This window comes from Globicephala melas, chromosome 16 (assembly GCF_963455315.2).
Source record: "Globicephala melas chromosome 16, mGloMel1.2, whole genome shotgun sequence".
In the NCBI taxonomy this organism is placed as follows: Eukaryota; Metazoa; Chordata; class Mammalia; order Artiodactyla; family Delphinidae; genus Globicephala; species Globicephala melas.
This window is the reverse complement of record NC_083329.1, coordinates 21,529,295-21,552,666: the sequence shown is the minus strand read 5'-3', so window position 1 is coordinate 21,552,666 and position 23,372 is coordinate 21,529,295. Positions and strand designations below refer to the sequence as shown.

Below are 23,372 nucleotides of genomic sequence, written 5' to 3'. Positions count from 1 at the left end.
GGGTTTAAACACAGATGAAGGGATAATCCACTGACATCTCAGTGTAAATGATGTCACTGAGTGCAGACTGCATTGGGAGAGAGATAGATGGATTCACCTATGTGAGCCTTGAGTGAAAGAAACAAAACTACATGGGGAGGGTGGGTTATTTCATAAGTTGAGCTACAGAGGCCCTTATACCAATGCCTTGGTAAAAAGCAGTAGAGCAAAATCGCTCTCATTTGCTCCTACTGGCCAAAGCCTTCCTTCTCTCCAGAGGGCAAGGAGCTCACTGATAGGACCTGTGGGTCAGGAAGCAGCGACCCAAAAGCTGCCTCTGTGTGGTCCAAAGAACCAGATGGAGCTCAGGCCAGTGTGATATGGAATGTCTGCTGAGCTGCCCTGATGTCTGGGATTTTTTTCATTTCTACAAATGACAGAGAGAGGAACGGCTATCTCTTAACGATACTGCTCATTTGAAAATAAGAATGACATTAGAGGGACTTCCCTGGTGGTCCAGTGGTAAAGAATCCGCCTTCCAATGCAGCGGACATGGGTTCGATCCCTGGTCGGGAAACTAAGATCCCACATGCTACGGGGCAACTAAGCCCACGTGCCACAACAACTGAGCTTGTGCATCTCAACGAGAGATCGCGCGTGCAGCAAACTACAGAGTTCACGTGCCCTGGAGCCCGCGCACCACAACTACAGAGAGAAAACCCATGCGGCCACAGCTAGAGAGGAGCCCGTGTGCCACAACTAAGACCCAACGCAGCCAAAAAATAAATAAATATTAAAAAAAAAAAAGAATGACATTAGATTTGAGCCAAGTTTGCCAGACTGCTGAGCAATTTAGACACATTATGACTCTTGATTTCAACTTCCTCTGTCCCTTTGGGTTCCCTGATTTGAAGTGTTCAATTTCTTTTTTCTTTCATTCCTCCTGTCTTTCCTTTTGCTTTCCTGTTTCCTCCAACCTTCCTCCTGCCCTTTCCCCTTATTCTGAAAAGGAAAGGCTCAGGTGTTTGATAACTCAATGCTCATTGTACATCGTTGTACATCTCTTAGTTTGACCATCAGCCTCAGGTTTCCAAGTCTTACAGATGATCCCTGTCATAAAGGTCATTTATGCTTCCAGGAAGAGCTAGAAGCTTCTTTCTTTCAGTAACCACACGTAATATAAACCTCTTCTCCCCTCATATATCATCCCACACAACTGTTTTCCAAGTCTCAGTTTCGTTACACGCTTTGGGGCCTCTGATGCAATGACAAAACTCCTAACTGGGCTTCCCTGGTGGCGCAGTGGTTGAGAGTCCGCCTGCCGATGCAGGGGACACGGGTTCATGCCCAGGTTCGGGAAGATCCCACATGCCGCTGAGCGGCTGGGCCCGTGAGCCATGGCCGCTGAGCCTGCGCGTCCGGAGCCTGTGCTCCACAACGGGAGAGGCCACAACAGTGAGAGGCCCACATACCGCAAAAACAAAACAAAACAAACAAAAAAAACCTCCTAACTGTGCCCTGAAAACCACTGGCAGAGAAAGACTGTCCCTCACACCCTTGTCCCAGACCCTGTAGTTCAGTGGGATGAGCTGGCAGGAGGCCAATGGCTCACTGGAATGAGCAGGATGTATTTCCCTGTGATTGATCACTTCCCTTATAAATTAAGGAAAAGCACCTCTGCTGAGGCCAATGACTCATTAAGAAATCTTCTGAGCAGTAAATCCCCTCTCCCTCCATTCTCTAGGCAGTAATGGCATTGCTTAAGTCACAGAGAAATACAGGGCTGCCCTCTGCCAAGGTGATGACTTCCTAAAAAGCAAAAGTTTATTTGCTAAAGTCACAGCAGGGAGGACTTTGGACAGGGCCAGCAAACTCCATCAGCTTTATCTCCGTTAGTTCTCATTTAGCAGGGACTCCTGAGTGACCTGGAATGGGATCCAGAGTTGTGCTGTTTGAAAAAAAACGAACTGTGGAGAAATGACTCCTGAGGGTACCCAACTGCATAAACGGAAATGCATAGATTTTGTTTCATTAAGTTTTGATTTGGGCAGGAAGATACTTGATTGTTAGCTGATACAGGAGGGATGGAGAAAAAGAGGAGGATGCATACCCTGTCCAGTCAGTCAGTTTTGGTCCCTGAGGAGAGACTGGTTAAGAGAGACGGTGAGGAAGCTATTTTAATGGGAGCCCCAGCAGTCTGTGGTCCAAGTAGTGTCAATGTGGAGTTTAGAAGACAAAAGTCTGTGTAGAGTCAGGAAAGGACGGTTTTCCTTGGTGCTGTAGAGAAGCGTGTTGTTCCCTTCAGGCAGGGAATTAAAGGTCAGGTGATTGAATTTTCCCAGGCAGATAAGTCACTCTCTTGTAGAAAAACAGAGTGAAGTGTGGAGTCATGGAGGAAGTGAAAGACATTTTCACTACCTTTTTTCTCATCACTGGAAATGAAAGAGCAGGATAACTAACACTCTTCATGAAATCCACCAGCTCTTTTCCATTGACCTCCATCGAAGAGAAGACGGCAATGAGTGTACACAGAACCAAAGGCAGAAAGAGCAGATGTGGAGGAATGTGTGATGTCCTGTACGTGGATACCAACTGCAGAGGCCTGGACTGTATGTGGGTCCTCTCTGGCTGTCCAAAACACAACATGAAGGTAAGATTTGGCTGTGACATGTCTGAACGTGATAGCACATGGAGCAGCTTTGAAAGGAGAATTTGGGAAATGCTGATAACCTTATCTCCTTCCTAATTTCACTGGCATCTGACTCTAGGATAAAAAGTAGACCGAAAGGATCACATGATATTAAGAATAACAACTTCAGCTGCTATGATTTTTGTATTTTTCTAAGCAGCAACCCACATTTAGTTACTTCTGTACATGGATACTAAACACATCTGTCATAACAATCAAACAAGTAGCTAATCTGATTATTAATAATCCTCAAGGTATTCATCATAATATTGTTACTATATTGGCTACTTTTGGTGGCAGGGTACCCAGGAGATAGCACATCACCCCCTAGTATTCCATTTGTGATATTTAACTGCAACTGAGTACAAAACATGAATATTTCAAGGTTGTTTATAATAGTGATAATGGAAATAAGTTAAAGTCAGTATTGCAGACATTAAACATTACTCAAATAGGAAAAGAAAACTACCATGAATGTAGGAAGGTCAATTTACCTCATTGAAACATATTGAGCTGTCCTTTTCAGAGAAGATTTTGTAATCTCAAGTGGTGAATCATTTCACTAAATATTTTTGACTATCAGGTGTTGCTCAGACATTTTGTTTTAGGAATTTATATGCACTGATCATTTTGAGATTATACATGCAATTAAGGCCAATTGGCACTTTATTTTCCAGATTAACACTGTCACATATTTCCTGAAAAATATTAGTATTCCTATTTTTTAAAAAAAATTATTTTATTTATTTATTTTTGGCTGTGTTGGGTCTTCATTGATGCTCATGGGCTTTCTCTAGTTGCAGTGAGCGGGGGCTACTCTTCATTGCAGTGCGCAGGCTTCTCATTGCGGTGGCTTCTCTTGTTGCAGAGCACACGCTCTAGGCGTCCGGGCTTCAGGAGTTGTGGCTCGTGGGCTCTGGAGCGCAGGCTCAGTAGTTGTGGCTCACGGGCTTAGTTGCTCCGCGGCATGTGGGATCTTCCCAGACCAGGGCTCGAACCCGTGTCCCCTGCCTTGGCAGGAGGATTCTTAGCCACTGTGCCACCAGGGAAGCCCCAGTATTCCTATCTTGATGAACCTTTTGGCAGGAATAATAATTTTGGAGGACAATGTATGGACGAATTAATGTGGCCACTCCATGAAATTATAATAGTGTCTTCTGGTGTTTACAAGCTAACAAATATTGAGGCATTAGCTTTTCTTTCTCTTTTCCTTGACTTATGTGGGCAACATGAATTAATTTCACACTTGGCATCCCAGTTAATGGGAATGTGTGCTCTGTATGCTCAATTTCATAGAGAAGGTGGGATGGGACATTTTTCGTTTTTTCATTACATGACTACTGGAAGTTCATGTAATATAAAGGCACTGGTTGAAACCATTTTATTTTTATCAGTTCCATTAGTAAAATTTGACTATTTTTTTTCTAATTTTCTTCTTTTTTTCATCTGTAAACCCCGACACAGACTAATTAGAAGACTGGCAAACAAACAACAACAAAATGTTAGGTTTTTAGGAAACTTGGAGACCAGCTGTTTCTTCACGTTGCAAAACTCTCAGAGTAATTCCAGGTCACATTATAAGTTAGAGGCAGAATAGAAATTAGGACTCAGTTCTCTGGACTCCAAGGCATTTCTATTATACAGTCTTTTTAGAATATTTACCAGAAGGCAAAGTAGGTGAACATGCATTTATTCATATCACTAACCCCTACTATGTACCAAGAACGGTGCTAGAATTTGTGCTCAGAGCTGGAGCCCAGCCTACAGACACAGTACCACACTTCAGGGAACCATCCCACCTAGTGTTTCTGAAAGATTAGTACAGGGCAGGGAGGAATGAGAACAGGGATTGCGAGGTTATTCAGCTGCAGACTGCAACCTCACCAGTTTCCTATTAGATGGGGGCTCTGGGAATTTGTGGGGGAGAGAAGTCAGTGGCGCTCTGTTTTAGCAGACAGTTTTATTCTAAACATCTGCAGGAAGCAAAGCCATTCTTCCCTCCCAGATTCTGTAGACCCCATTTATCTAGTTTTATTATCACTTTTTCCACCAAAAAAAAAAAAAAAAAAATGGAGACTGTTGTCAGGATATGGGGTTTGCTTTCTTGATGCTTTTTTATTTTCCTGTAAACATTCTTGTCTCCCTAATTTTGTACCTGAAGGTCAAAGAAATGATTTGGGAGCACAGAAAACAGTTTCAACTTATCTGTTCTGATGGGAAGTCATGAACAAACTGGGACAAGAAGAGCTACGGCATCTAACTATATACGAGTTTCGGGTATCTTTGGGGAATTTGGCAAGGATCTTGTCTAACCACCTGCACGTTGACTCGCGTCGGTTCCATGTGTAGTGCCTCTGCCCCCGGCCAGGAAACTGCGGCCGTTGCTGCCAGTCCTTCCCAGTCTAAGCTCCTCTGCCTGGAAGTCTGCATTCTCTTTTTGGGGGGTTTGTTTATTCTCCCCAATCCACCATTCTTTTGGAAAGAATCCACCATTCAGAAAACTCTCTCTTCTCTAAGCAGCCTGATCTCTTCGTTGCCAGATCTCTTTGTCAAAGTTATTTAATTTCCTCCTTATTTTGGAAACTGAATATAGTTGTAGCAAATAATACATGCATATTTGCTACAGAAAACTACACAAATATTAGTGAGCCTATGTGGTCGGGACCGGCTGGTTGTCTTCATGGGCCATTGCTGTGCATCTTATTCACTTCACATAAGATCTCTTCCAGGCAGTGGCAGTGAGGAGCGGTTTGCTTTCTCTGTCACCTCTTTGCTCCCCCATCTGCCAGCTGGATGATGACGGCATAATTTCCAAACCGTGTGGTGAACATGGGAGAACCATAACCTGGCTAGCTGTGGTCTCTGACTGCTCAGGAGAGTTACACAGTCAGGAACATCTGTGTTGGATGTTTCATGTAGGATGTTAAAAAAAAAACAAAAAAAAACTATTGGTCATAGGACTCCGAGATTGGGGATCGACTGATACAGAGATAGCCTATTCTGCAAAATGCAGTCTGTTTCAATGTTGAGAGAGTGAACTGATACTGTCTCTCAGATTCTTACCCTTAATTAACTGAGAAAAAATGAACTCCACTCCCTAAAAAGTAATTATTAATAGCAGTCAAACAAAGAGAGAAGCAGAGAATGATGTAGTAGTTCTAAAACTTGTCTGCTTATTAGAATTTCTTAAGTAAAAAAATGAGGATGCTCACATCTCACCCCAGATCCAATTTCTGAGAGCTCAGACCTAGGTATTTGCATTAAAAAAATAAAGTCCCAAATGAGTCTCATGAATCTAGGTTTTAGAACTGAAATTGACAGTCTTCATACACTACCAAACGTAAGGTAGATAGCTAGTGGGAAGCAGCTGCATAGCACAGGGAGATCAGCTCGGTGCTTTGTGACGGCCTTGAGGGGTGGGATAGGGAGGGTGGGAGGGAGGGAGACGCAAGAGGGAAGAGATATGGGAACATATGTGTATGTATAACTGATTCACTTTGTTATAAAGCAGAAACTAACACACCATTGTAAAGCAATTATACTCCAATAAAGATGTGGGAAAAAAAAAAAAAAAAGCAGAGCACTACAGCAAGACTTTGATTCTTACTTGGATCCCCACCATCACAAACATTCTTAGTGTGTCAACAAAATTCTGAGAATTCTTACTAGTACACCCAATTGGGAAAGAAGCACAATTAAATATTTATAAGTTTCACCTTTTTTTGACTTAAGAGAATTGCTAACTGGTGAAAAAGGGAACAAATAGGCTGTCTCTGACAAATGGTGAGACTTCAGGGTGATACAGTGAAATGCGGAACTGATATAATTTCCAAGGATTCCCTATATCAAGCAACCTAACTGAAAGAAAAAGAAAGAAGAAAAGGACATGCAGATCTAAACAGAAAAATGTATTTCAAGGAACAAAGGAAAATTATTAATATTTTTTTCATTTTATGTTACTACATAAAAATGATTTTAACTCATTAAAACAAGAACTGATCACTGATAAACTGATAATTGATAAACACATTCCAGTGCAAGAATAACTGGAGTATTTGAGTAAATATAAAACAGAAAATTCATTTAACTATTTAATAAAACATATCACTGCTGAATGAAAACTGTATCCAAATATTGCATATGGTGTATCCAAATATTGAAAGACTGTGAAACAGTCCATGAAAATTTGATACAAAACATTCAAGCTACCAGTAAGCTATTGAGCATCAAGAATAAAGAAAGACACTTCAGGCATCAAAAGAAGAAAAAAAACAACAACATTCACAGGTTAAAAAAAAATATATTCAGATGGGCTTCAGATTTCTCTACAGCAACAATGTTCTGAAGATAAGAAAGTGTAATCCAAGGACATTCAAATACAAAGTCAATAGGCAGGTATTCTCAAACATGAAATATCTCAGGGAATAAAACACCCATAAATCCTTCCTGAATTAAAAAATTTCTAATGATCAAATCTTATGATTTAAGATGTTTTAAAAATCTCTCAGGAATGGATAAACTGTGCAAAAAGACTGATGGTGGGTAGTTAATAAATTTATATGTAAAACTATATCAAATTATACTTACAGAACAGACAAAATTGACAGTGTAAAGTAATAGTGCAACTTAAAACATCGGAAGGTAAAAAGGGAAGATGAGTAGTCTATTATCCTCATCTCTCACAGTAGGAGTGAATGGATATTACATTAAACAAACACAAAGTTAAAGAAACACATTTTGTTTTTATCCTCATTTTTTTCTTAATCTTTTATTCCTTAGACTTTAAGCTACAATTTAGGAAATGATATCTCTGTGGTAATGCATCACATGCTATAAATTCAAGACCTGTTTTAGTTTACTCTCCCCTGTTAATTTAAATTAAATTGATATTAGCACTTTTTATTAAAAAGAGCATCAATTTACATTATGGGGACATACTTAGAAAATAATTCTGTATATATATCTAGGTGTCTCTATCCTCTTAAGAAAACTTTTTGGAATGATGTCCACCTAATATAAAATATACTTATTTTCTGAGTTGTGTGCTATGGGATGCTATTTTCACTTATTTGTGGTGTTCCACACTGTTTGAGATCTTTATAATAAACATGCATTATTTTTACGAACGATAAAGTGGAAGTAAAAAGCAACAGTTAACTGTGGGTGATTATCAGTGATAGTAATATGAATGCTTGCTATTTCCTTTTTTTCTATATTTTCTACATTTTGAATTCTCCCTCTTAAAAAAAAGATAATAGCCTAAGCCCCCTCATGACATTAAAACCTTTGTCCCGTCCCAGACATACTCATTGTTACCAGCTTGGTGTGTTTCCTTCCAGACTCTTTTTGAATACAAGTCCTAACGTACTTACACATATGGTTTCAGGTTTATTTGTGTATATGTAATATTTTGGTGCTGCATATTTTGTTCTGCTTTTTTAAATTGCTGAGTTTTGAAGATTTTAAAAAGAAGGTAAATATCTATCTTATTCTTTGAATTCTGTATAATATTTCATAATAGAAACACCACAATTTATTTAACTATTCCAAATCTTCACAATTTGAATAAATGCTAAAAGGAACATCACCGTGCATGCCTTTTGAGTCGCAGTTGCGTTTCTCTAAGGTAGATGTTGAGAAGTGAAATTGATGGGTCATTAGGAGCATAGACTTTTCTTCCTTACTCTGCTTTCCCAAGTGTTGTTACAAATTTAAATTCTCATCAGCAGAACCTTTCTAAATGAGTTCTTTTCATTCTTCAATGCTTACTCCACATAACCTCCCTACTTCAACTCACAGTTTGCAAATTTTGTACTTAAACTGATGATACAGTAAATGTTTATTTCTCACTCTATCTCTGTCTCTCTTTGTCTTTCTGTCTCTGTCTCTTTCTCTGTGTCACGGTCTCCTAAGGAATAGAAACACTTATAAATAAATGAACAATCATGCGATGAATGCTCTATTGATGTGCAGAGAGGAAAGGTAGAAAAGGAAATAATTGATTCAAATTTTAGAGTACGTCAAAGCATGGTTGAATTGTCTTTAAAGATAAGAATGTGTTCTTTGAATGCAGCTGGAGGATGGGCCTTTATGGCAAAAAAAAAAAAAAGAAAAAAGAAAAAAGACTTTGAAAAACATGGGTTGTGATCTTAAAAACACCTAGGGGCAAGGCAGGTAATATAAATAGGTAAAGTTAGGCAAGGATAAGAAAAATAACAGCAGAGAAAAGATAATGTCCTGGCCACATTGGTGGGAGATAATAGGGAGAGGTGGGGATAGTGACAAACTGGAGAGCTTAAGCCTCACCTATGAAAACAACAGCTGCTATTCAAATACTCGTTGATACGAGGCTTTGAAGACCCAATGTTGCCAGGTATGGTTTTACAAGAGAAATTCAAATTCTAAATAACTATGTAGAATTTCTCAGTTTTTATATGTGGGATATTGATTCAAGATATATTTTTTAAAATACTGTGTAGTTCAAAGAAAAACAAATAGAGTGACCAACTCATCCTGATTTGCCTGGGACAGTCCCAGTTTTAAAACTGAAAGTCCTGCATCCAGGGAAAACTGGAACTCTTGGTCACCCTAATTAAAAAACCCATATATGGCCTATATCCAGCCTGAGGGCAGCCACTTTGTAACCTCAGAAGACTAACACCTCTCTTTTTTAGGAAGTATAGCGGTTCCATTTACATTGTGAAAAATTAGGGGAAAGCATTTCAGGTTGGAGTCAGAGATACTGATAGAGGAAAATTCATGTGTGCCTATCATTTGCCACTTAAAGTATTATGCCTATGAAAAATTGACTAGTCTGAAATTTAATTGCAGCTTTCAAACGACCTTTTATCTTCCAGTAGTCCAAACTCACCATCTAGTTAATTGGTCCATTGCTAAAATTAAGTAAAGAGGTAGATTCCCCCAGAGTTACAGAAAATCACTGATCTTTTGTACAACCTTATTTTCCAATTATTAAGGGTACTACTAACCTGTACTCTTTCTTCTCTGCCTCTCCTCTTACTGCAGGGGGTTTCAGCATATGTTCAGATGCTCAAGTACCAGCAGCCGCCAGTTCATAGGTTTCTCCACTCCCTACAAGATACAACAGGAACAATAAGTATTATTTTTGATGAGAACAAAATTCAGCACTTCTATCTGAGGATTTGAGTTGCACTGATCACCATAGTAACCAGACAAAAATACAATTTGTATAATGTATTTGAAAATGATGTGGTGCAGAGGCCATGCCTGAGAGAAACAGAGGAAAGAGTGCGGAAACAACAACAAAAAACCGTAAGATTTCAGTAGAATGATGAAAAGAACTGAATTATAGAATACCAGTTTTGCATCAAGAGTTCATTTCATAGTGGAAGGAAATGATATCCAGAGATGTTATATGAATTTTTCAAGATCACTCTGTAACTAAAGCTGGGGCTTTATTCCCTATATTCCCTATCTTCTAAATTCAGTGCTTTGCGCCTTTTTTTTTTTTTAATCAACAGTTGCCCCAAAAGGCAAGATAAACATGTTTAATGACATATACTCTTTTCTTGTGTTTAAAAATGTCAGGCAATATTGTATGTAGAACTCTGTTTAGTGTCCTTCCAGAAGCCAACTTTGACGTAGGGATTTTATTTGAGAGGTGATCCTAAGACACAGTGGTAGGTAAGTGGGGATAAGCTATAGGTAAGTGGAGGCAGTTAATAGAAGAGGCCATGTCAAGCAAGGTACCATTGGGTGTACAAGTCTTAATACTTCTGGACAACTCCTGAAGCCAGTGTAATACATGTGTCTCAGAGTTATCACACCCAACGAATGAGAGAGCATTTGTATCTTACTATCCATTCCTCATTTGTTGAAGGTTGCTCCCAGGTGGTACTGACTCTCTGGAATGTTCGGCATACTTGACATGTAGGCAGAGCTGGCAGAAGTGACGAGAGAATACTTTCAAGCACAGAGTTGTGTATGAGGGTAGCTGGAGGAGAGCATGGTTCAAGCAGCATAGATGCTGGGCAGCACAGTGTCTGCTCTTCTGCACCATGCATCCGCTCAGCAGCATATTCAATTTGGCTCATCTTGTCATTGATACTTTAATGATGTATGGCCTATTACATTTGAGAGAGAGAGACAGAGATGGAAACAGAGACAGAGAATATAGTTTCTGCTGCTGCACTTGTTGCTAGGGAACCCACTGCTATTCAACACTCCCTCCTCTACCGAACATTCTAAAATCCCCTTCAAACTTGTCCTGCACTTTGGCTGCTCTAGATTTAGTATCCTGTGGCATAAACCAGATGTGTATCCCTGCAAGGTCTGATCTATTTATCATGCCCTTGTTAAGCTCTGGTTGTAATTGCCCATTCTGGGCTATTACTGGGGATAGAAGTACCAAAATATATCCCAGTAACTACCCTAAATTACAGACATCTCTTCCTATCCATTATCTAGCAGCAACCAGATCTCATAATTGAGAAGATTACCACTACCAGAATAGCAACTTCTTTCTTCTCCTGCTTATATAACACAGTAAGAGACCAAATGACCAAGAGCATCTATATTCTCAGGTTTAATAGAACTTTTGTTTTGTTTCTTAGCAGAAGCATCCTCATCTTGGAAAGCCGAACTAATACAATGGAGAACAGGGTCCCCAGATGTATCTTTGAGAGTGATGGTAGGTGGATCCATTACTAAATCCACCTTCTGATTTTCTCACTCACATTTTTTACCTATTTGGGGAACTACCCCACAAAATGACTGTTGTTTCAAAGTATAAAACAAATTTTAAAGAACAACACCTCAACCCCTCAGAGGGTCATCCTCATCTGGTGCCTTAGATAAACTTTAATAAGGTTATTTCAATACTCCATTAGCAGGGGATGTCTGAGAGGTAGTATATGGTAGAATGAGTGGATCCCGTGGTCATTTGCGTTTTGTTCACCTCCTTCACAGTAAAATGGACATCATGATACTCAGCACATTATGGAGAGCTCCTATCATGCATTCTTGACAGGTTCTGGTCAAATGCTTAGTATATACAAGATGAGGTAGCATAGCACATGCTTCATTCACTCATTCATTTGTTTATACATTCCTACTTCCTTCTTTCATTCATTTAAGTGAAGATGCACAGTAAAGTATCTTATGTACATAGTTCATATTTACTCAGTTACTCATGAATAAATTTCCTCCATACTGTTCTCCATAGTGGCTGTATCAATTTACATTCCCACCAACAGTGCAAGAGGGCTTGCTTTTCTCCACATCCTCTCTAGCATTTACTGTTTCTAGATTTTTTGATGATGGCCATTCTAACCAGTGTGAGGTGATTCCTCACTGTAGTTTTGATTTGTATTTCTCTAATGATTAGTGATGTTGAGCATCCTTTCATGTGTTTGTTGGCCATTTGTGTATCTTCTTTGGAGAAATGTCTATTTAGGTCTTCTGCCCATTTTTGGATTGGGTTGCTTGTTTTTTTGATATTGAGCTGCATGAGCTGCTTTTATATTTTAGAGATTAATCCTTTGTCAGTTGCTTCATTTGCAAATATTTTCTCCCATTCTGAGGGTTGCCTTTAAATCTTGATTACGGTTTCCTTTGCTGTGCAAAAGCTTTTAAGTTTCATTAGGTCCCATTTGTTATTTTTGTTTTTATTTCCATTTCTCTAGGAGGTGGGTCAAAAAGGATCTTGCTGTGATTTATGTCATAGAGTGTTCTGCCTATGTTTTCCTCTAAGAGTTTTATAGTGTCTGGCCTTACATTTAGGTCTTTAATCCATTTTGAGTTTATTTTTGTGTACGGTGTTAGGAAGTGTTCCAATTTCACCCTTCTACATGTAGCTGTCCAGTTTTCCCAGCACCACTTATTGAAGAGGCTGTCTTTTCTCCATTGTACATGTGATGCACCATACTAACAAACTGAAGGATAGAAACCATATGATAATCTCAGTAGATGCAGAAAAAGCTTTCAACAAAATTCAACATTCATTTATAAAAGCTCTCCAGAAAGTAGGCATAGAGGGAGCCTACCTCAACATAATAAAGGCTGTATGTGACAAACCCATGGCCAGCATCGCTCTCAATGGTGAAAAATTGAAACCATTTTCTCTAAGATCAGGAACAAGATAAGGTTGCCCACTCTCACCATTATTATTCAACATAGTTTTTGAAGTTTTAGCTATGGCAATTAGAGAAGAAAAATCTATAAAAGGAATCCATATCGGTAAAGAAGAAGTAAAACTGTCACTGTTTGCAGATGACATGAAACTGTATATACAAAATCCTAAAGATGCTACTACAAAAATACTAGAGCTAATCAATGAATTTGGTAAAGTAGCAGGATACAAAATTAATGCACAGAAATCTGTTGCATTCCTATACACTAACGAGGAATATCTGAAAGAGAAAGTAAGGAAACACTCCCATTTACCACTCAACAAAAAGAATAAAATAGGAATTTTCCTATTTTATTCCTAGGAATAAACTTACCTAAGGAGACAAAAGACCTGTATGCAGAAAACTATAAGACACTGATGAAAGAAATTAAAGATGATACAAACAGATGGAGAGATATACCATGTTCTTGGATTGCAAGAATCAACATTGTGAAAATGACTATACTACCTAAAGCAATTTACAGATTCAGTGCCATCCCTATCAAACTACCAATGGCATTTTTCACAGAACTAGAACAAAAAATTCCACAATTTGTATGGAAACACAAAATACCCCGAATAGCCAAAGCAATCTTGAGAAAGAAAAATGGAGCTGGAGGAATCAGGTTCCCTGACTTCAGACTATACTACAAAGCTACAGTAATCAAGACTGTATGGTACTGGCACAAAAACAGAAGTATAGATCAATGGAACAGGATAAAAAGCCCAGAGATAAACCCACACACATATGGTCACCTTATCTTTGATAAAGGGGGCAACAATATACAATGGGTTTACATTTTTAAACAAGTAAAGTACTATTCAGATTTCCCATTTCTTCTTGTCACTTTTTGTGTTTTTCAAAATAAATCTGTACATTTAATCTGCGTTTTAAAAGTTATTTGCACATAGTTTTTCATTTTATTTGCAATTTCTGCAGAATCTTCTGTGTTATCTGCTATTTATTGTTAATTTTCTCTGTCTCTGTTTCTCTGTCTCTGTCTGTTACTCTCTCCATTTCTCTCTCTTTCTCAGAGTTTCTAGGGCTTTATTATTGCTTTAATATCTATTAATAACCAACTTTTGGCTTTGTTGATTTATCTACTGAGTTTTTTTTTTTTAAATACCCTATTTCATTATATCTGTTGTATCTACTTTATTTATTTCCATTTCAATTTTTATACTTTCTTTGATTTCAATTGCTAATTTTTAGCTCTCTTCCACAACTGGAAGCTGAGATCTTTGATATTCAAATTTTTTTCTTTTATAAAATTTGAATTTTGACTATAAACATCTCTTCCAGTCACTCTAATAACATTTACAACACTTTAATTATTTGGAAACACACAGTGATGATCAAACATTTTTGCAGTGAATATCACCTCACTCACGTTCAGATTTTACTATTCACATTTTTCTATATTTGTCTAATAACATTATTTCCATCCTTTCTTCCTCCTTCCCTTTGTTTCTTCAATCTTTCTTTTTTTCTTTTCCATTATGGTTTATTACCGAATATTGAATATAGTTCCCTGTGCTATACAGTAGGACCTTGTTATCTATTTTTTATATAGTAGTGTGTATCTGAAAGGTCTTCTCTAAATGGAAAAGAAGCAAGAATCTATAGGAAAAAGAAAATCACAATTGGACTGTTCTTTCATTCTTAATCTCCCCCACTGGGCATACACTATCAGTGCTGGGAGTCAGGCAAAATAAGGAAGATGTATGTGCTCCCAAAGGGAGTAATTAGCTACTAGACAACAGTAGTTCAAGATTTTCTCTTGGGAACTGAATAAAGTCAAACTAGCTGGGCTATTCAAGAGCAACATTATGAAGTGTTGAAATGTGACTTTAGGTTTTTCTATTTCCTTTCCTGATTTTAGTTTTGACTACAACTATAAGAGGCATAAGACTGATTACTAAGGCTCCTACTATTACTAAAATTTTATGACTAGCACCTAGCTGCCATTACATGTTACGATTATAAATATTATTAAATACTTGAGATTTATTCTACATTGCGTTTGGTCATAACACCTAGCATTATATGTGGATGTATCCAAAGTCTTCCGGTTTTTTGCTCATGTAGCAGAAGCTGCTGTTTACAATGGTCAGAGTATATGCTACTCATGCTTATGCTGTTATAGTCCCCTCAAGATTTTGCCATTTTTGTTGTTTTAGATATTCAATCAAATTTTATATTTATCATTATATTGCCAATGTTCATTCTTTACTAACTTTTCATCTTTCCAGCCCCCCCCAAAGGGAACATCACTTCTAATCCTACAGGCATTAAAAAGAAAATAAAAACCTTTATATTATGAAAAATTTATGCAATATATTAATAAATTGATACAAAAAATACTCAAAAAATGAAATTGACCAAACCTTATAGTAAAATGAATAGAACTGAAGATTCTTAAATCTACTGAATTTGAGAGTGTTATTTAAAAAATACACCTCCACTGAAAAAGACACTATAAATTCATATGAATTCATTGGTAATTAAAAAAAAATACTTAAGAAAAGGATATCATCAATCTTGAACAGACATTTCCAAAAAGAAAAAAAATGCAGGGAAAATTCTTAACTGTCCTTTTCTGAGGCCAGGATAACTTTGATTCCAAAATCTGACAAGGACATTACAAGACAGGAAATTGCAGACTATAATGAAAGTCCTAACCAATGTCACAGGACAAACAAATGAAAGGAGAGCACATGGTTTAAAAATGGAGAAAATAAAACTGTCATTATTCTCAAATGACTTGATTTTTGTACCAAGAAAATCCAAATCTAAAAAAAGATTAAGTTTAATAAGTGAATTAATGAGGTCAATGGATTCAAGGTCATTATAGAAAATATGTATTTTATTCAACAGTCTAAAAACAAAGAATAATGAGAAAAATAAAAAATCCTCAATTTCCCTTAAGAAAACTTTTAATTTAGAATAGTTTTGGATAGACCAAAAACAAACAAAAAAACGAACAACTATGAAGATAGCACAGAGAGTTCTCCTAAATCCCACACCCAGTTTCCCTTATTATTTTTAACACCTTACATTAGTATAGTACATTTGTTACAATTAATGAGCCAATTCTTAAGTGATATGGCTATCTAAAGTCTACACCTTATTCAGGTTTCCTTTTTTTTTTTTTTCCTTTTTAACCTAATGTGTTTTTTCTGTTTTAGAATCCCATCCAGGACACGACATTGCATTACATTTAATTATCATTTCTTCTTAGGTTTCTCTGAACTGTGAGACTTCTTGCACTTTCCTTGTTTTTATGACCTGAGCAATTTTGAGGAGTTCTGGTCAGGTAGAATGTCTCTCAAATGGAAATTGCATGATATTTTTCTCATGATTAGACTGGGATTATGGGTTGGGGGCAGAAAGAAGAACACGGAAATAACGGGTCATTTTCATCAAATTACATCAATGATTAACGTGACTATCATGGTTGATGTTGACCTTGATCACCTAGCTGAGGTCTTTTCAGTTTCTCCACTGTAAAGTTGTTCTCCCCTCCTCCTCCCTCCTTTCCATACTGGACATTTTGGAAGAAGGTCACTATGTGCAGCCCACACTTAAAGAGTAGAAAGGTATCTCACCTCTTGAGAGGACAGAGTATGTATATAAATTATTTGGAATTCTTCTGCTTGGGAGATTTGCTTCTCTTCTATTTATTTATTTATTCAATCATTTATGTCAGGATGGACTCATGATATTTATTTTATACTTGGGGTTATAATCTTATAATCCAGAACTACTTTATCTTGTTGCCCAATTGTTTCAGCTTTGGCCATTGAACAGTTTTTTCAGTTGGCTTCTATGTCCTTTTGACATACTACTATCATTGTGTGTTTTTGATAGGTTTTACACTTTCTGATACTATAAAGATGCTCCAGGCGATCTTTATATTTCCTACCCAGTCCCAGAATAAGCCTTTTCTCTTAAGAGTTCTGGTTATTTTTACTGGAGAATGGCAGCAGAAATCAAATAAGGGGTGCTTTGTGGGCTTGTTGTTGTTTCTAAGCCCAGCTGACAGAGCAAGGAAATATATGTATATCCTAACCCATTCATATACCCCACATCTATAGATATTTCTGTATGCAACCATTTGTATTGATGTTAATCTAAACATGACTTTATACTGAGCTCTCCAACACAAATCCATTACCACATGGATCATTCTAGCTTCTCCACCTTGCTTATCTTTCAACTTCCACTCCAACAGTTAGAAATTTGGTTCTCACTGTTGGTGAGAAATGCACGACCCATTTCATTAATTTTTTAATTCCAGTAAACATATATAGTGGTATCAAATTGTGAATCATACTCCCATGGGAAACAGCTTTTTCAACCAGAGTATGTTGCTTATATACTGTTTCTTTTGCTTTTAGTGTTACAGATACCACTAATTTCAAAAGTTACTTAGATCAGCATCTTTCCCCCCAAACTCTTCAGTGAAGGTGTTCACACGTGTAGTAAAGTTACATTGTTTTATCACACCTAGAGACAAATGAAAATGAAAACATGATGATCCAAAACCTATGGGATGCAGCAAAAGCAATTTTAAGAGGGAAGTTTATATCACATTCTTTATTATGTCATGGGATCCCCAACTTCTGAAATGACTATTTAATATTCGCATACATTAAGGTTTAATCTTTGTGCTATAATATTCTATGGGTATTGACAAATATATATCTGCTGGTGTCATATATCTGCTATTACAGAATTATAAAGAATAGTTTCACCACCCTAAAAATGCCCCTGTGACTCATCTATTTAACCTTTCCTCCTGCTCCCCGTTGCACAGGCCCCTAAAGCTCACTGATCTTTTTGCATAGCTGTAATTTTGCCTTTCTCAGGATGTCATATAATTGTTATCATACAGTATGTAGACTTTTCTGTTTAGGTTTTATGTATGAATGTACCAAAGCTTATCTATTCTCCTATTGACAGTCATTTTGTTTGATTCCAGTTTCAACTTTATTTTAGTATTAAAAATCAGTCACTTAGGAACAACTCTCCTAATACTTGTGCAAGATATTTACCCTGAAAACTATGAAACATAAATGAGACAAATTAAAGAAGACCAAAATAAAACGAGAAATAGTTCCTGTTCATAGATAGGCAGACTACGTATTGGAAAGATGTCAGTTCTTCCAAAATTAGCCTATAAATACAATATAATTACAATAAAAATTCTAGTACTTTTCCCAGAAATTAATAAGCTCTTTAAAAAATTTATATGGAAGTGTAAAAGTCCAAGTATTGTCAAGATAGTCCTGAAGAAGAACAAAGCTGATGGACTTACACTGCAGATATCAAGACTTTTAAAAATCTATAGTAATACATCATGGTCTTGGTACAGGATAGATAAAATAAACAGTGGAATGAAGTAAAGTTTCTGGAAACTCACCCACAGTTACTTGTAACCTAACTTATAACAAAAGCGAGAAAGGATGGTATTTTGCATACTGATGCTAACTCTGCATGAATCTATGAATATTAGATATTCATATTGGACTAAAATGAATCTGGATTCCTACCTCATACCATATAAAAAAGTAATTGCTAGGTTAGTTGCAAACTTACATTAAGAAGGAAAAATAGAAGCTTTAAAGGAAAGCACCAGAGAGAAACTTTACTATTTTGTGGTTGACTAGATTTTCTTAAACAGGATAAACAAAGAATAATAAGGAAATAATAAATTCTTCTATCCTAAAATTCAGAATGTTGGTTAACTAAAAGACTCAGATTAAAAGAGAGAAAATGCACCCTGCATGGAGTAAGAAGATTTGGGAGGTATTTTGGACAGAGTAATCATGTTTATTATTAACTCCTAAAATTCAATAAGAAAAATACAGAGATAGTTCAGTAGAAAAAATAGAAGAGATGATTAGACACATCAGAAAGTAAGATATCCAAATGGCCAGTGAAACTATGAAAAGTGCTCAGCTGTATTTATCACCAGAGAAATGCAAATTAAAACAATAATAAACTAGCACTAAAGAATCATTAGAAATGTCAAAATGTTAAAGATGGAAAATACCAAGTTATTATTAGAATATTTGATCAAAATTCTCATATACTTATACTTGGAGGGTATCAGTATAACTACTTTGAAAACTGGCAATATCTACTCAAGCTGAGCATATTTCTCACAGTTGTGCACTCCCTGTTTACAGCTACTCTCAGCTCCTGCTACATTAAGTCTATTGACTGCTCCCCTCCCACCGCCAGCCACTATTCCGCACTACTGTCTGTCCTCTGAGGGGCTTGTGCCTTCTTTTCCATAGTACTGGTCTTCTGAGTTTTCTTTCCTGTGTCTCAGGTGCCTTATCTTTCTTAGCTTTGCAATTCTGGAAAGAAAATGTATTCTCTCTGGTTCCTGTTATTTTTTTCTTACCCACATATCACACCACTCTCCTGTTCTCCGCACTGTTCCCCTCTATGTGGGGAAATACGGTTTGCACATAACAGATATCCAGACATGACTTTAAATGAAGCCATTATGTTTATAAGGGACCCCCCAGCCATAAGAATCATGCTGGAGACAGAAAATGAATTTATCCACCACAGGAACTTCATGACCATGACTCTGCAGAGAGCAGGAGGGAAGTGGAAGTTGGCTTTACCACCCCCTCCCACACAGTCTGGTACAGTCATCCTTCCCTCTTCAGTCAAAAAACGTTCGAATTTTTTTTTTTTTTTTTTAGTTTTTTAAGGAACCTCCATACTGTTCTCCATAGTGGCTGTATCAATTTACATTCCCACCAACAGTGCAAGAGGGTTCCCTTTTCTCCACACCCTCTCCAGCATTTATTGTTTGTAGATTTTTTGATGATGGCCATTCTGACTGGTGTGAGGTGATACCTCATTGTAGCTTTGATTTGCATTTCTCTAATGATTAGTGATGTTGAGCATCCTTTCATGTGTTTGTTGGCAATCTGTATATCTTCTTTGCAGAAATGTCTATTTAGGTCTTCAGAGTGAAGTAAGTCAGAAAGAGAAAAACAAATACCGTATGCTAATACATATATATGGAATCTAAAAAAAAAAAAAAATGGTGATGAAGAACCTAGGGGCAGGACAGGAATAAAGACACAGACCTACTAGAGAATGGACTTGAGGACACGGGGAGGGGGAAGGGTAAGCTGGGACAAAGTGAGAGAGTGGCATGGACATATATACACTACCAAATGTAAAATAGATAGGTAGTGGGAAGCAGCCGCATAGCACAGGGAGATCAGCTCAGCTCAGTGCTTTGTGGCCACCTAGAGGGGTGGGATAGGGAGGGTGGGAGGGAGGGAAACTGGGAGGGAGGGAGACTGGGAGGGAGGGAGACGAAAGAGGGAAGAGATATGGGGATATATGTATATGTATAGATGATTCACTTTGTTATAAAGCAGAAGCTAACAGACCATCGTAAAGCAATTATAGTCCAATAAAGATGTTAAAAAAAATGCTTGAATTTGAGGGCAGGGTGGCCCCTGATCCTTATCTTCCCAGATCTTCTGACACCTTCCCAATACCTCTTTCCTAATACCTCTTTCCCATAATCTACTTGGGTTCATGCAGTGACAAATGAAGGATGTTTCACACCCTCCCCTAGGAAGCCATTTCTTCACACTATGAAATATACATCTAACTTGCATTGTCACTACTAACACAATTCATCCTCCCCAAACTATTTATTAATAGTACAATGTGCAATCCCCAAATGCCTTGGATGACGCTGCTCAGACTGAATGCTATTTAAAATCATGCTTTAGGAAAAAAATGCCATAAATTATGCCTCCTTGGTTATTTTAATTTTCTTTTATTGCATCTTGGCAATACACAATAAGCATACATCGAAGTAATGAGACATTATACAGCATGGATTAATTACCACAATATTAAAAGATCCTGTGGCTGCGGCTGTGCCTTTAGAGCTAACAGTGACCAACAGGGGCAAAATTTGAAAAAAAAATTAAAAATTACCTGCCTTTTTCCTCCTCCAAAACAGATACAGATATTATAAATATTTTCCAAATTTTCTTTTTCTTTTTTTTTTTCATGCATTTCTTTCAGTTCTTCTAAAGAGAGCAACTCTCATCCTGGACAAGAGAAAAGTCAGGAACCGATGGCCTTCTAGGACACAGAAGTTGTTCAAAGGGCTATTACACCAAATGTCACTTGCACATGTGATTTATTTCTTGGCTGATATATATATATATATTTTTTGGCAGAACAAGAGAAGCACTGAATGGCTTTTTCAGGTCACCCTTGACCTTTCTTTTTGATCTGCATAGTCCTTCTCCAAATATCCCCTCTATTTATCATGCTTTCTCTCCTGAAGTTTGTGAGCTTCCATCTAACCAGATGTAGTAACAGATTGAGATGCACTATCATAGTCGTTAGTCACTTGCACTCTGGAATCAAACTTCATTATTTTAAACACTGACACTGCTGTTTACTAGGTGTGTGACCTCAGGGAAGTAACTTTGTCCTTCTGAACTTTAATTTCCTGATATGTAAGATTGGCAGATCCATTGTAGTTATTTCAAATGATTATTGTGAATATATATATATACACACACACATATATACATACATATATGTGTGTTTATATATATATATATATATATACACATATGACTCAAAAATTATTAGCTATTATTATACCATTGCCAATTATGGTATTGCATAGTTGGCTGTCTTCAATTTAGAGAGCTCCCTTTTATCCTACATATTTTGACATACACATCCCTAAGGGCCTCATACTTGCTGGATGATGGGATGATACTATTCTTTAGCCCCTTTTTAAGTTAGTATGTCAAAGTACTTATATAGGATGTTCTTAATTTCTTATTTATTGTTGTAATTCAGATGGTCAATGAGGGCCTCACTGTCACTAAGTATCCAAGGCAATGATAATTTAGAAGTAATTTAAGTTAATTTAAACCCCAACCAATTGGGTATATGTGTTCTTTTCTAAGATTTCAACCAAGCACCATGTGACTTCGTTTCTGAGTTACTGCTGGTTGTGCATTGTGAATCGTTACATTTCTGCTTCTCTGTGTAAACTCCCTCTCCCTAAGAACTATAAACTTGACAGGAAACTCAGTGCCTTCTTGTGACTTTTGCAAGATTTTTTGATTTCCAGAGAGGACTTGAAAGGGACACAGTTGACATTTTGTATTGTACAACTTTCCACCACTTTTTTGGTTCTTCTCTCTTCTGCCACTTTTATCTTTCTTTCCACTTTGTTCTGGATAATTCCCCAAATTCAGAATTCTCTGTCTCTAGTGCAATTTCTTCTCTATCTGATACCTTAACACTTTGTCACCCACTATTCCCTTCTATCCAACACAATTATCAAGATACTCTTTTCCAAATAAAAGGCAATTTTTGCTTCAAGAGAATCTCAAGTATCAGCTGTTATGATAACACTATCCTGTTGAAAATGTCTGTTTGGAAAACTATGCATATGCCCCTTATAGACAAAATGGTAAATTAAAAAAGTGTAAAGGCACTGATTTTGTTTTGTTCTGCACTCAAAACCATCAAAAGTTTAGTTTTCCCTGATCAACTTATAAATTCTGTGTGATCCCAAAGGGAATATCAACAAAGATTTTATGGAGCTAGAAAGTTGACTTTAAATGATGCAAAGAAAAATAAACATACAAGAATAGTTAAGAAAATACTGGAAAAGAACCAGGAAAGAGAATTACTCTAAGAGCTATTAAAGCATGGTACAAAGCCTCTCTGTGTAAACACTATGATACTGGCAAATGAACTGGCAGGGAAATGTATAAAATGGAATAGAGTAGAAATTTGAGAAGTAGACCCAATTGCCTTTGGAAATCTAGTATGTGATAAAGATTGTATCTAAAATTAATGAATCAAGGATAGACTTATAAATAAAAAATGGCATAACTATTTTAAAATGCACAAAATTAGTTACAGTTCTTTCATTATAGAGAAATAAAAATATCAATCTATACGATACTATAAGAAAATCAAATTCTTTACAATTTAAATGTAAGGAAGAGCTCTCTACAACTCTAAATCTATACTAAATAAAAGTAAACATGGATAAATTTGACTATAGAAAATAAAAATAACTTTTTCGTGAGAAAATCTTTATAACCAAAGATAAAAGAGACATTAAAGATTAGAATAAAATATTTGCAACATATGTCAAAAATAAATGTTAATATCCCTAACATAAAAAGAAGTTTTATAAATTGAGGAAAAATACCAAAAATCTTGTAGAAAAAGGACAGTAGACTCAAAAAGTTGGCAACAGATGTGAACAGCTAATTTACCAGAAATATATAAAGTGGAGTTTAAATTTATGAGATGTACAAATGCAAATTAAAGCTAAATTGAGATACCATTTCTCAACTATCTATCATCCTGGCAAAACATCTGAATGTTAGTGCAGCTTGGGGAAGAAAATTCAGCAATATCTAACAAAGCTATATATGCATTTACATTTTCTCTCAGAAATGACTCTTCTAGGAATGCACTCTGAAGAAAGATCCTTACCAATAAAA

At 36.8% G+C, this 23,372-nt stretch overlaps 1 protein-coding gene across 2 annotated transcripts in view; it reads right to left on the bottom strand.

The window, feature by feature from the left end:
- Positions 1–23,372, bottom strand: part of LOC115844941 (VPS10 domain-containing receptor SorCS1) — a 790,264-nt gene that overhangs the window by 642,946 nt on the left and 123,946 nt on the right. For both annotated transcript variants that reach the window (XM_060285969.1, XM_060285968.1), the window contains exon 4: positions 9,658–9,760. The gene's annotated coding sequence lies outside the window, so the exon portion shown is untranslated. The remainder of the gene's footprint in view (positions 1–9,657; positions 9,761–23,372) is intronic.